Source organism: Procambarus clarkii, chromosome 24 (genome assembly GCF_040958095.1).
Source record: "Procambarus clarkii isolate CNS0578487 chromosome 24, FALCON_Pclarkii_2.0, whole genome shotgun sequence".
Classification (NCBI taxonomy): domain Eukaryota; kingdom Metazoa; phylum Arthropoda; class Malacostraca; order Decapoda; family Cambaridae; genus Procambarus; species Procambarus clarkii.
In genome coordinates, this window is record NC_091173.1 from 19,256,694 (window position 1) to 19,271,146 (window position 14,453).

Genomic DNA, 14,453 nt, shown 5'->3' on the forward strand with positions numbered 1-14,453 from the left:
ACACTACCCTGTGGTGTACAACACTTCCCTGTGGTGTACAACACTTCCCTGTGGTGTACAACACTTCCCTGTGGTGTACAACACTTCCCTGTGGTGTACAACACTTCTCTGTGGTGTACAACACTTCCCTGTGGTGTACAACACTTCCCTGTGGTGTACAACACTTCCCTGTGGTGTACAACACTTCCCTGTGGTGTACAACACTTCCCTGTGGTGTACAACACTTCTCTGTGGTGTACAACACTTCCCTGTGGTGTACATCACTTCCCTGTGGTGTTCATCACTTCCCTGTGGTGTACATCACTTCCCTGTGGTGTTCATCACTTCCCTGTGGTGTACAACACTACCCCTGTGGTGTACATCACTTCCCTGTGGTGTACAACACTTCCCTGTGGTGTACATCACTTCCCTGTGGTGTTCATCACTTCCCTGTGGTGTACAACACTACCCTTGTGGTGTACAACACTACCCCTGTGGTGTACAACACTTCCCCTGTGGTGTACAACACTTTCCTCTGGTGTTCACCACTTCCCTGTGGATCACCAGTCTAGTGAATTGTTGTTCTCATACTCTGCTCCATCCTCTTGACTGGTCGATACAGAGACGTGTTCTTATATCACAAAGGGTCGGGGTTCAATCCCCGAGGGTCCAGCGAGAGGTTGAGCACCGACGTGCCTTTCACCCCGTTTTTGTACTGTTTAGCTGCTTAATGTCCTCGTACCGCTTCGAGGACATTACCGCTTCGAGGACATTACCGCTTCGAGGACATTACCGCTTCGAGGACATTACCGCTTCGAGGACACATGTCGAGGAAGGGCTGTGTAGCCACGCCTGCTTATGGGTTTTCTCCTCGTAACTGGCCTATACATCTGCTCCCTTGTAAACTATTTTATGAGTTGAATGATAGTAGCGTCTACTATCATTCAACTATTGAGGTGTTGACTGTAGGCAGAGGGAAGGAAGGCGAACTATCAGGGGGCGAAAGCGCCCAAGGCATTACGACTATATAGCACTTGGATGGGTTCAGGATAAGGATTAGGGATGGGATGATGGGGAGGAAGGAATGGTTGCCCCAACCACTTGTGGACAGTTGAGGATTGAACGCCGACCTGCTTTATGCGAAACCGTCGTTCTACCGTCCAGCCCAAATAGCCAGAAATTCCTCCCTGCTCGTGTAGTGATGCTACGGTAGATAATACGATGCCATATAGATTAGGAGGAGGTTTCAGGTGGCATTGTCCAACCTTTAAGGGCAACCATGCAACAGGTTTCAGGGCAAGTTTAGCCTTACCGCATTTGTCCTGCGTCCTGGCGCACCACGCCCTCTATTACTAAATCTAAAAAAATATATAGCCACGGTTTTCGCCTCTATATAGCTCTGGGGATCTGAATTTTCCTGACCTGAAACAAATATTGGCCAAAAAAACGAAAAATCCACCAGTGGCCCATCAGAGTCTTCGTAAGGACAGGCTCTGGTATGCAAGTTTAATGTGGAAATTGTGTCATGAATCTCATGAATTTCATGAATCTGCGTCGTTTTTTTTATTTATTTTTTTATTTATTATTTTTTTACTAGAGAATACGAGAGTAGGTTTTCATCATGCCTCTGTCTGCCTTTCTTCCCTTCAACTACGATATTTTTTTGGCTGTGTTTTGAATCATTAAACCACTTTCTTATATACATTCTACGGACTGGAACCTGTTATTTCCCAGCTCGTTTCCCGAGGCTCTTGAAGTAGATTTATGGAGGCCGTTTTCTTGGCATGTGCTACAGCCTTATTGTGCTGCAGTCATTACAGGAAGGTGGTGGAGGGATGGAGCTATCTTGGGAGAACAAGCTTTTCAGTGACCGTTGTTAAGGACTAAGATTCAGTTTGGTCTGAATCAATTGTCTAGGTCGATTGTGATTTTGTTGACAGGTTTTGTTATGTACAGCTCGGTGTTCAAAAAAAAAAAAAAAAAAAAAAGAAGTCATTGACAATAATGAGGCAAAAAACAGAGAGATTACCATATATGTTTAGCAATTATAATGGCGTATATGACAACGGTAGTTACGATAGTGATGGTGGTCGGCTCATGGTAATTACAGTCGGTTCATGGTAATTGCAGTCAGCTGAAACTAACGCTGATAAAACCAGACCGACTGAAGAACGGAAAACGCTGCCCTCAGAGGCAGAGTACACCCAGGGGGTGTCCTCTGCTCTCCATGCCCAACCACATGGTCTTGACGATAGTCTCTCGCTTCATGCAGGTCGGCGTTCAATCCCCGACCGTCCACAAGGGCTTGGTCACCATTCCTTTCCCCCGTCCCATCCCAAATCCTTATCCTGACCCCCTTCCAAATGCTATATAGTCGTATAATGGCTTGGCTTTTTCCCCCTTGATAATTTCCTTGCAGCAGCAGCAGCAGGAGGCGCTGACGGAGAGATGCTGAACTTGAAAGGCAGAGTTCTCCTCAGAAACTCGTGTTTTTGCTGTTTTAGATTCAGCTGCTCGGAACAAAAAGTTGCATGTAGCACGGGCTATGGCGAACCCGTTATGAGGAACTCTGGCAAGTTGGTTAAATAGGTCATCCACGAGGCACCTCAGAAAGGAAAGGGATAATCCTTTAAGTGAAAAGCCTTTCGATCCTGTCAAAGCGTGAAAGGATTGATGGGGGGTCTGTGTGTGTGTGTGTGTGTGTGTGTGTGTGTGTGTGTATGTGTGTGTGTGTTTACTAGTTGTGTTTACTAGTTGTGTTTTTGCGGGGGTTGAGCTTTGCTCTTTCGGCCCGCCTCTCAACTGTCAATCAACTGTTTACTAACTTTTTTTTTTTTCCCCACACCACACACACACACCCCAGGAAGCAGCCCGTGACAGCTGACTAACTCCCAGGTACCTATTTACTGCTAGGTAACAGGGGCACTTAGGGTGAAAGAAACTTTGCCCATTTGTTTCTGCCTCGTGCGGGAATCGAACCCGCGCCACAGAATTACGAGTCCTGCGCGCTATCCACCAGGCTACGAGGCCCCATGTATGTGTGTGTGTGTGTGTGTGTGTGTGTGTGTGTGTGTGTGTGTGTGTGTGTGTGTGTGTGTGTGTGTGTGTGTGTGTATGTATGTATGTGTGTGTGTGTGTTTGTGCGTGCACGCGCGTTACACAAGGGGTTAGTGTCCCTTCACCGTAATATATCGGATAGTTAACAGTATCGACCAATCCGTTAAAAAAGCGACGTAATAAGAAAATACTTGACGTGGATGAGTGACGACTCACTTGACGCGGTTGGGCGCCACATTTGAGGCGGCTGGACGCCTCAACAGTAGCTCCTGTAGACTTTTCATTCACAAGGAACTCGAAACCGGTTTGGCGTTTATCCAACCATTTGACCAAGCACATATAATTCCGCTTAGGTCGTGCGTACTATGCGTATCTTACTGACCTAATCCCCCCCCCCCCTACGCTCGTGACTTAATCCCCCATTAAATCTCTCACTTAAATCGCCGAAAAAAAAACAAAAAAACTACGAAATAAAATGAACTCTGGGCCAAATGAAGCAAATGTAAATGAACGCAAAGCTGAATTTACATAAAAATCATAGAAAAAAACATGAACAAGTTTTTAATGATTTTCGTCTTCGTGAGAATGATGAGAATAAATTTCTATTTTGGGGGGAAAAAGTTTTTTTTTTTTTCAATTCGCCGTGCAATGGTTTGGTCGCAAAACCTATAGAGTCGAAGCGAGGGGTGAGAGAGTGTGTGTTATGACTCGTGATGACTCGGTGGTTTAGCTGCCTTGTCACGTAGGGGGCCCTCAGAGGTCAAGCTGGAAGGTGGAGGAGGGCCAAGCGGGTCGCAGTTCGAGGCAGGGAGAGGTCAGAGGTCAAAGAGATGAGGCCGGGGTGGGGTAGGGGGGGGGGGGGGGTTATCAAAACATCAGGTGGTGGTGGTGATTGTTGTAAAAGTAGTGATTTTGGTGTGGGAGGTGATTGTAGTGGTGGTGATTAGGATACTGGTTTCACTGTTGGTGGGTATTTTAATTGTAGTAATGGGGATTGTTGTAGAATAGGAAGTGACTGTTGTTATAGTGATTGTCATGGGGGGGGGGAATAGGGGTTATTGTGCCGGGTTGGTGAATGGGGAAACTGTGCTTGTAGGGAGAGACAGTGACTTGGGGGGGGGCAGTTATATAGTGGTGGTGAAGCAGGTGATTGTGAGGAACTGGAGGGGGGGAGGGGTCACTATACAGGTGGTAGTGGGTGATCAAGGTGGAATAACTGCGGTGTGTGTGTATTAATTATAGTGAATAAACGGTTGTGCCGTTGTTGGACAAACAATACACCACCAGGAAATTACTTTACGGTAATATACCTACAGTTTCACTCCTCTCTCTCACACGCACGCAACAGTGAGCTCTCGGAGAGAATCCTAATTATAGTCTTCAATTTTGTACGTTGATGTGATAATTGTTTTAAAGGTGTGTGTGTTGTGTGTGTGTGTGTTTACTAGTTGTGTTTTTACGGGGGTTGAGCTTTGCTCTTTCGGCCCGCCTCTCAACTGTCAATCAACTGTTTACTAACTACTTTTTTTTTCCACACCACACACACACACACACCCCAGGAAGCAGCCCGTGACAGCTGACTAACTCCCAGGTACCTATTTACTGCTAGGTAACAGGGGCACTTAGGGTGAAAGAAACTTTGCCCATTTGTTTCTGCCTCGTGCGGGAATCGAACCCGCGCCACAGAATTACGAGTCCTGCGCGCTATCCACCAGGCTACGAGGCCCCATACAATACCTAAGTATTGTATGGGGGAAAAGGAAAAAGGAAAAATACCTAAGACATGTTCACGACATGCGTGATTCCGTGAGAAATCAATTACGTAGTCAAAGATCACATTTTCAAGTGAAGAACAGCAAAACAACTGTATACATTAACAGAAAAAAAAAATGAGTCGGAAATAAAAGAATTCAACTCACAATGAATAAGAGCTAAGCTGAGCTAAATATCAGGAGACAGCGCCAAGTCATTACTACTATATAGCACTGGAAAGATATCAGGATAAGCATTAGGCATGGGACTTGGGAGGGTAAGGAATGATGCACAACCACTTGGACGATCGGGGATTGAACGCCGACCTGCACGAACCGGTTCTTACCGATCTTCTGTTACTTGTTGAATACGAACTTAGATACTCGTAGAGTTCTAGACAAGAACCAGAGACCTGTATACAAAAAAATAAAAGGTCAGCTCTATAGAGTTACATTCACTTTACATTCTTGTCTCCACATCCTCCTTTATTACTTCGTTCCTCCATGTTTTTTTTTCTCTTCGGGAAGAGACACACATCAAGATTAGCAACTCTATATTTGGAGTTCCCATCTGAACGGGGCCTCCTCCACCTTTCTCTCTCTTGGCAGTTCGAAATTTAACAAAGTATTTAATTTGTCCAATATGAACGTGTGGGTATGTTTCGGTGCTGCCGTTCGATATTCTTTTTCAAATATTCGTGGGCTGTAAACACTCTGTAAATGGTGACTTCAAATACCCCCCAGTGTGTAAATGGTGACTTCAAATACCCCACCAGTGTGTAAATGGTGACTTCAAATACCCCCCAGTGTGTAAATGGTGACTTCAAATACCCCACCAGTGTGTAAATGGTGACTTCAAATACCCCCCAGTGTGTAAACGGTGACTTCAAATACCCCCCAGTGTGTAAATGGTGACTTCAAATACCCCCCAGTGTGTAAATGGTGTCTTCAAATATCCCCCCAGTGTGTAAATGGTGACTTCAAATGCCCCACCAGTGTGTAAACAATGACGTAGTAGATACTGTAAACAATCAAGAGGAAACAAGTTACGAACTCCTGTTTAATAACCAATCGCTTCAGGTACCACAGTGTACCTGTCAGTCTCAGGTACCACAGTATACCTATCAGTCTCAGGTACCACAGTGTACCTGTCAGTTTCATGTACCACACTGGACCTGTCTAATCACCTCCGAAGTTCCACCACACCTCACTCTGTTAACTGGTGGCAAATTTAGGTGTTTGAACTAATGCGCAACATTATATATATATATATATATATATATATATATATATATATATATATATATATATATATATATATATATATATATATATATATATATATATACCATCAAATGCATAATAAAGCACAAAAAATATTTAAGGAAGGGGGTGGTAGGAGAAAAGCACACAGAAACTGTATTGGAGGGGATCTAAACATTCCCTCTAATGCGTTATGCGTGGTTTCCTCCGAGGCTATGGGTCCCCCTTCTTCCAGCTAGAGGTGGTACTCCCTTCCTTATTTTTTATAAAAAAAAAAATATATATATATATATATATATATATATATATATATATATATATATATATATATATATATATATATATATATATATATATATATATATATATATATATGCCACACGACATTCAAAACATATGTACAACACTCGTATAGAATTCGACAGTCACATATATTATAAGAAAATTACTAATTTCTTAATGCTCAGTAATACTGTCCACATATATACAGCAGAGCGTAACAGTGTATCCTCCCCCCCCCCCCTCTATACAGTTCAGAGATTGCAACACTTAGTGTGTGACTGTTGCTCTGACCTTCACACTCAATGAAATCACACAAGACTTTCTTCCAATAGATCCTCAGATGCTTGTCACTGAGCCACCATAGTTTCAGTGGTTAGACACGTATATGGATAAGAGGTGGATGGATATAAATAGGTGATGGCTCGTATTAGCCAGTAGGCTCGTATTCTGCTCTGTTCCATTGTTTTTGTGTTTGTAATTATTGTGGTCTTAATATATCCATATAAAATAGAATGTCTGTACGAGGTTGGAGGCCAGTTTCTTGGGACGAGTCTTGGTCAGTTTTGATGCGGTGATTTTTATTGGGTTTATGCCCAAATGGGTCAGTCAGAGTTGGTATTTTTAAAAATAGTGCCACCTGTCACAGTGCCAAATGTACCCCACACGACACATGTACCACCTTTTCACATTCTGTCAAGATCCTGTTGCTTTTAATTACTGTGTCGTACATCATTTACACATTCATCATGCTAGAATAAAATGACATCCAATCATAATTCATACTCTTTAAAAGCCACACATATACACACAGTTGGTGCCCAGTTAATCCCCCTCTCCATCACTCACCACTGACACTGCCTGCCTGCCTCTTGCTGCCTCACACGTCTAGAACATCTCAAGGCCCTCCCACCACCCCTCTCTCCAACAAAATCCCCCACTCCCCTTCCCCTACTTAACCATACACCTTGACCTGCTGAGACGAAGACACCCCAGAGTGAGACAGATAAACCCAGACAGACGCAGACAGACACACAGCATGCTACCCGGCTCAGAACGTGTCTCAAGAAAGTCTTGAGTTGCTCCTTCCTACATCAGATGACTTCTCGCTGACTTCCCGTTTTCTTGCCATCTGTGGATGTCTGTAGTTCCCCGCATCAACCACTGTCACTTGGTAGATCACTCTCTCACAACCTTGTCGGCTATCCACACAAAATGATAACAAACTTGTAACTGACAAGCAGATGCGTTTAGGAGTGGGTCATCTGTCAACTCTTGCTTGGCCTGAGCTTCCGCTGCTCAGAACAATAGATCGATCCACAGGAAACACCTCAAGCAACATACCCATCAACAACACCCAATCAACACCCAGGCTACAGATCTCTGACCACGACACACACACACACACACCCAGCCAACAGGACTCATTCGGGCAACAGATTGGTCAACAGGGACAACAGCTGAGGCAACAGATCCACCACCAGCAGGACACACACAGCCCCACGAGGACGTGCAGGAGACGCCAGGTCGCTGCCCACTGAAGAATACATCATTACCATAAACAGACACCCCAGGAAGAGGAGGTGAAAGACCCCGTCACACTGAGATGAACATCATCTTGTTTTAAGCCACTCGAGCTCAAAGATTTTCTCCTTTCTGAGAGAGAGAGAGTTCTGAGAGCTCCTGTCGTGAATTCTGAGATTAAGGGAGAGGGTGAAGTTGAGGAAAAGGGAGGGAAATAAGAGTTAAGAGGAGGGAGATAGTGAGGCAAGGGATTAAAGATAGAGGGAGGAAGACAGTTGGAGGAACGAAGAGAGAGAGAGTGAGAATCACAAACGTGAGGAAAAAAATCTCTTGAAGGGTTTTTCCTTTTTTTTTTATTTGTTTATATTATTTTATGATTCAAACAAACATGCTAGAAGACAAATTCTTTATCGCAAAACTCTAAAACACCAAAGAATTTCGGTACACACACGCGCACACACACACACACACACACACACACACACACACACACACACACACACACACACACACACTCACACACACGCACACTCACACACACACGTGTGTGTGAGTGAAACACACACGTTTCATTAGGAAGTGATGTGGTGGAGGCTGACTCCATACACAGTTTCAAGTGTAGATATGACAGAGCCCGATAGGCTCATGAATCTGTACACCTGTTGATTGACGGTTGAGAGGCGGGACCAAAGAGCCAGAGCTCAACCCCCGCAAACACAACTAGGTGAGTACACACTCACACACACACACACACACACACACACACACACACACACACACACACACACACACACACACACACACACACACACACACACACACACACACGAATAAAACTGATATACAGTCAGATTTACCTACGAGAAATCATGGTATATAACGCGAGTGAAATAGACCACAATCATGGGTCAGCGAGTATTTGCTTACATAGGCCTAAAACAATGCTCTTACCAACAAATGTGTATTGGTTCAAATTCCATACAGACCTCTAAGAAATGGCTGGATAGGTATTTTGTAAACCATTTATATTTAATTATACGACCTAATGGTTCTCTGGTGGAAGTAGTGTTGGTAGTACGCTTAGTAGTAGTAGTTGGTAGTAGTTGGTAGACTACAGCAACAACTGTAGTCACAGCTCTGTATTCTAGCTTTTCTGTCAAGTTCTCCTGTCGCTTGTCACGATGAAATGTTGCAACTTATGATTTAATTCACCCGGTAGCATATAAACAGAGGGGCGGTGGAGAGACAGACAGAGAGAGAGAGAGAGAGAGAGAGAGAGAGAGAGAGAGAGAGAGAGAGAGAGAGAGAGAGAGAGAGAGAGAGAGAGCCTTCATCTCTACTATTCTGATGTTTATCCACAAATAAATTATTCAGTAGAAGTGAAGATTCTCTCTCTCTCTCTCTTACATTCCTGGCAGATAACGCAGACGTGGATATGCAGGTTTTTCCTTATCTTTCATTCACATGTACTCCTCTTCTTTTCTCTAACAATTTTTCCTTCATCCTTCTCCCTTCCCCCATTCCATCCTCGCCACCTCACTCTTCCATCCTGTTCTATCTGTCCCCTTAACTTACACAAGCCAAGAGTCACATTTTTTTGTGTGTGTGGCAGAATAAAAATAGGTGATCCTGCCTCATATGGCCAAGTAGGCCTAATATTTCTTCTTCTGGGTTTAGATAATGCATATATGAGACTAAAATAACCATAGGTAACTTAGGTTTTAAATCTTGTTCTCTGTCTTATCTCTATCTTTATCTCTCTCTCCCTGTCTCTCCCTGTCTTCCCCAAGCAGTCGCCATTATCTTTATCTTCTGGACTGCGAGAGGTCAAAAGAGGCCTCCTTTCTCTTCTTCTCCCGTTCTCTCCCTTCACTCTTCCTCCCCCCCCCACCCCCGCACCCCATCTCCCCCCCCCCCCACACCCCATCTAATTGCGGTCACCCCAGGTACCACCTGTCTAGATTAGCGACAGAAGAAGCTGGTTATGGAGACGAGACGAATTTGCCTGTTGAGCTGAGGTGAAAGAGGTACCTATCCACAGGGGGGGTGATGGGGGGGTAGGGAGGAGTGGATGGGGGGATGGAGGGGTGTGTGGAGAGGGGGGGGGGAGAGAAAACCACTACGACACACACACGCGCGTGAAGCAACGGTGTTTAGTAAACACAGTTGTGATAGTGGCAGTAGTTGATAGTTTCTCAAACGTGGCGTAGGGTAAATGTCATGTTTCCACACGTTACAACTACATTTAAAGACGTTTAACATATGCTTGTGGCTCTCTGTCGCCCATATGGCGGTGTTAACTCACGATATCTTGCGTCGCTGCTGAAATTAATGGGATACTTTGAAATTTTGTTATGTGCATTAGCCTCTTAGGGACGGTTAGGTTAGCCACTTACACAGTAGTAAACAGAATGAGGAGATTTACAAACTTACCAATTAGCGAAGTCTGGGAAAAAAAACGATGACAGTCTGAATGGGTCTAAGTTTATTATGCAAGTCTCCCCCATCTGGTTGGATGTTTGTAAACTAAATGGGTGTTTTCGACAGGCAGGAGAGGATAGGGTTAGTGTCCAGACGATACTTTATAAACCGAATTAAATACTCTGCCCATCTTGGCGAAGACTCCAACGTGGGATTAACTAGCAGAGTAGACATGTTGGCGAGCCAAGTAGTAGCATAGGGGGGTTAAAAAAAAAATCACAAAAACTTCGGCCTCATACGTGTAGGGGTCCAGGGTTCGAGTCCCCTGGAGCCCCCAGGTGAATGAAATGTTTATTTCCAGGGAAGTGTGGATGACATGACTAGGGGGTGGATCACTAATTCCTCCCTGCTTCAGTAGTAGTCAGGGGGAAAGTCGACAATTCCAGTTTGGCAGCAGGTTGCTGCCTCTGGAAACTTTCCTTATTAAGACTACTCAATAGCTCGGTCGACAGAGCTTCAACCTCTCACGTGTGGGGTCAGCGGTTCGAGTCTCCCAGTGCCCCAGGTGAGTGAAGTTGTAGTTAAGGCTGTCGACAGTTTACTCTCTACAATAACTTAGCACCTCCCTACTTAAGTGAAAGTAAACCACCTTGTTACACGTCCCTCTCGGGGTCGCTCAAATTACAAAGTTAACAACCGATATATATAATTTCCTTATAGCTGTTCCCGCAGCATTTTTGGCGCCGGCGCCTCTATAGCGCCGCCCACAGTGGTGCCACGAAGACTCAACTCACAGCCTCATCCATCACAACTTGTTGACAGGGACATTTAAATATCGCAATCGCGAAGGATTCCCGTTCTCTCGTCTCTGTGACGTCATCAGTATATGAAGGGATTGGGAGGGGGGGAATGGGGGGGGGGAGAGCGGTACATTCTCTGTCACCCGGCTCGCTGACCAAATATGTCACATTTCTTTTACAGTCTCGATCAGACCGTTGTAAATGCAACGTAACAGTTGTAATTTAAAGCCTCGTGATATTGAAGCTTTCCATTGATATTGATACTTTCTGATATTGACTTTCTTTTTCGGTCTTGATAGGTTAGATGGGGGGGGGCTGTATGGGTTCGTTAATGGTTCGTTCGTTAAACCGTTGATTTTATTTACTGAGTGGGTGACCGACCACTGTGGTAACGGGACTGTACACTTAGGGGGTAAACCCAGGCTGTCAGTGACTATATTCCCTCGGAGTTTACTTTAGTCCACAACACAGATCAGGACTAGAGTATACTAAGACAGGGTATTGTAGTGGCCTTAATGACCTGCCAGTAGTTTACAGGCTTCAAGTTTATCACCAAGGAAGACAAGGTCGTATACATTCAACGATGTATATATCGTTGTATATATATATCAACAATCGATATATATATATATATATATATATATATATATATATATATATATATATATATATGTCGTACCTAGTAGCCAGAACTCACTTCTCAGCCTACTATTCAAGGCCCGATTTGCCTAATAAGCCAAGTTTTCCTGAATTAATATATTTACTATAATTTTTTTCTTATGAAATGATAAAGCAACCCTTTTCTCTATGTATGAGGTCAATTTTTTTTTATTGGAGTTAAAATTAACGTAGATATATGACCGAACCTAACCAACCCTACCTAACCTAACCTAACCTATATTTATAGGTAAGGTTAGGTTAGGTAGCCAAAAAAAGCTAGGTTAGGTTAGGTTAGGTAGGTTAGGTAGACGAAAAAACATTAATTCATGAAAACTTGGCTTATTAGGCAAATCGGGCCTTGAATAGTAGGCTGAGAAGTGCGTTCTGGCTATTAGGTACGACATATATATATATATATTTATATATATATATATACATATATATATATATATATATATATATATATATATATATATATATATATATATATATATATATATATATATATATATATATATAATAACAAAACAAACGTAGACTGCTTTCCTGGCGAACGCCAACAGAAAAAATATTACCATTCCATGCCACTTGCAATATATATAAAATAAATCACTAAATTTATAGCATTTATACATTTATAACATATTTAAATATCACGGCCATTAAGGGAGAGTAATTGAATATCTGAAGCGCTCAGCAACACAAGAAAGGGATTTGGATCACTACTTTGAAGCGTCGTTGAAGTCTCTAAATATTAGCCCGGGGAGTTTATTGAACCATTGATATCACAAAACTAATTTATGCAATCATTATCTTTATAATGTAGATACATTGTGAAGGTTCGGGTAAGGACTAAAAAATGCTGTAATATGCTGTACTGTACTGGCCTATGCTGTAATTTTATTATGATGCTGTCATAAGTTGTAATGTGGTCAATTCTGTATGATGTTGCAATATGAGATCAGATGCTGTAAGAACTAGAACTATTATGTAATATTAGATGTCGTAAGGTTCTGTAATATGCGGTACGATCACATGTTGATGGTACAAACATTCCCCTAATTGTGGTAATTTGTATTTTTATCATTGTTAATAATGATAATGTTATCATTAGAAGTATGGATTAATTACCTGTATAATCCCCTCTTATCCTCAAGTCTCCCATCAATATCCACCTTCCCCCCTTCCTCATTCCTATTCCCCCTCTACATTTCAACGTCTCCCATTCACCCCCTTCCGCATCAATCCCCTCGATCGATCCCCACCCTCCTCCTCTTCCCCATACACCTCTCCTTGATCCTGGTAAACTGCTCTTGGAGTGTACTCTAGTATGTATATACTCTCAGGACCTTGATCAGTAATAACAAGGCCCTTCTCTCCCACACTTTTCTCCTACTCACCTCTTCTGGCTTCTCCTTTTTGTTTACCCATTCCTTCCCCCCCCCCCCCTCGTTTTTCTCTCTTTCGCATCCACCTCCTAAATAACCTGTTTCCATTTTTACTAGTCGCCCCTTTGTTATGTAAATATGATTGTGAATCCCCAGGATAATCAGAGCCTAATAGTCGCAACATGAGGCAGCAAAACACACACACACACACTCACACACACACACACACACACACACACACACACACACACACACACACACACACACACACACACATACATACACACACACACACACACCAGGATGAACGTCGCTACGTGGGCAACTTGTAAATATAAGAAGCAGGAAATGTATTCAATAAAAAACTCCCGAAATTTGGGAAGATTATAGTTGTTAGAGTTGCGTATTCCCGGTCCCGGGGTCGATGCTCGCCCATTGTTGTCATTATACTCTCAATGGAATTAATTTGGGACAATTATTTTCAGGGGATTTTGGGCTTATTATTCATCATATTTCTAACATGATGAATATGACAGAATGGCTGTGAGATCAAAACCATCTTCTCTATATTTCTAATGTTCTTCATTTGCGAAGGAAGTAGGAAAATGGACTCTTCAAAAGTTCAATTTCTACAGTTCAATTCCGCCGCATTGCTCCGAAATTTCACATGATATCTGTCGATGTTGTTGGGCAAGATAGCAACAAAGTGTTTTATTTTGATGACGCGTTGTTGATTGTGCACTGCCAGGCGCCTTGAAGATGATGTGGTGTCCTTTCTTATCTTCCCAGTTCCTTGGGGTTGATAGTCACCAAGTAGGCATGTGGATACCAAGTGGGCATGTGGATATCAAGTGGGCATGTGGATATCAAGTGGGCATGTGGATATCAAGTGGGCATGCGGATACCATGTGGGCATGTGAGGGCATAGATACCAAGACGAAACGCCTTAAAAGAGACAAATGTCGCACTTATGAAGTACTTGGGTGATAAACTTAAAAACCAGAATTCATCAAGCACTTTTACATTTTACTTACGAAACCTGTCCATCTTTCCTCAGTCATGGTAACTTTGTAATTGTTAAATAGTTTACAAGCTTGTAAACTTGTAAACCCAAAGTTATTATTGATACTGCCACACTCGTAGCGCTTTAGAGGTCATAATCCGTTTAATAAATACAGACTAAGGCGGGATAATTGAGTAAAAGATAAAGAGGTTTCGTAAATATCCACTTACGAAATGCATCCATATGGTGGCCCTTAGGAGCGAGGTGCCATGATGGAAGTCAAACCCTAGGAGAGCTACAAAGAGTGTATATATATATATATATATAT